Raw genomic sequence first — 1,412 nt, forward strand, 5'->3', positions numbered from 1 at the left:
GCGGTCCTTATATATCGTATTAACAATCGAAAAATGGTCGAAAGAAAAAATCCCTATTTGACAAGGCTTCTTCCTATACCTATGAATTCCATTGGACCCAAAAATGATACATTGGAAGAATCATCTGAGTCTTCCAATATCAATAGGTTGATTGTTCCGCTCCTGTATCTTCCAAAAGGAAAAAAGATCTCTGAGAGTTCTTTCCTGGATCCGAAAGAGAGTACTCGGGTTCTCCCAATAACTAAAAAGTATATCATGCCTGAATTTAACTGGGATTCGCGGTGGTGGAGGAACTGGATAGGAAAAAAGAGCGATTCTAGTTGTAAGATATCTAATGAAACATCGCTGGAATTGAGATCTCATTCAAAGAGAAAGATATCAAATATCTGGAGTTCCTTTTTGTATATTATATGGATGATCCGATCCGTAAGGACCATGATTGGGAATTTTTTTGATCGTCTTTCCCCGAGAAAGAGGCGAAACATAATCAACTTGAATTCGGGACAGCTATTCGAAATCTTAGTGAAAGACTGGATTTATTATCTCATGTTTGCTTTTCGTGAAAAAATACCAAAGGAAGTGGAGGGTTTCTTCAAACAACAAGGGACTGGGTCAATTATTCAATCAAATGATATTGAGCATGTTTCGCATCTCTTCTTGAGAAACAAGCGGGCTATTTCTTTGCAAAATTGTGCTCAATTTCATATGTGGCAATTCCGTCAAGATCTCTTCGTTAGTTGGGGGAAGAGTCCGCACGAATCGGATTTTTTGAGGAACATGTCACGAGAGAATTGGATTTGGTTAGACAATGTGTGGTGGGGAAACAAGGATCGGTTTTTTAGCAAGGTACGGAATGTATCATCAAATCTTCAATATGATTCCACGAGATCTAGTTTCATTCAAGTAACGGATTCTAGCCAATTGAAAGGATCTTCTGATCAATCCAAGGATTCTTTCGATTCCATTAGGAATGAGGATTCGAAATATCACACATTGATCAATCAAAGAGAGATTCAACAACTAAAAGAAAGATCGATTCTTTGTTGGGATCCTTCCTTTCTTCAAACGGAACGAACAGAGATAGAATCAGAGCGATTCCTTAAAATCCTTTCTGGATATTCCTCAATGTGCCGACTATTCATGGAACGTGAGAAGCAGATGAATAATCATCTGCTTCCGGAAGAAATCGAAGAATTTTTTGGGAATCCTGCAAGAGCCACTCGTTCTTTTTTCTCTGACAGATGGTCAGAACTTCATCTGGGTTCGAATCCTACTGATAGGTCTACTAGAGATCAGAAATTGTTGAAAAAAGAACAAAAGAAACATCTTGCTTTTTCCAGGCGATCGGAAAAGAAAGAAATAGTGAATTTATTCAAGATAATTATGTACTTACAAAATACCGTCTCAATTCA

Source organism: Vigna unguiculata, unplaced genomic scaffold (genome assembly GCF_037176805.1).
Source record: "Vigna unguiculata cultivar grain cowpea cultivar isolate G323 ecotype 2 unplaced genomic scaffold, ASM3717680v1 ptg000195l, whole genome shotgun sequence".
Taxonomy (NCBI): Eukaryota; Viridiplantae; Streptophyta; class Magnoliopsida; order Fabales; family Fabaceae; genus Vigna; species Vigna unguiculata.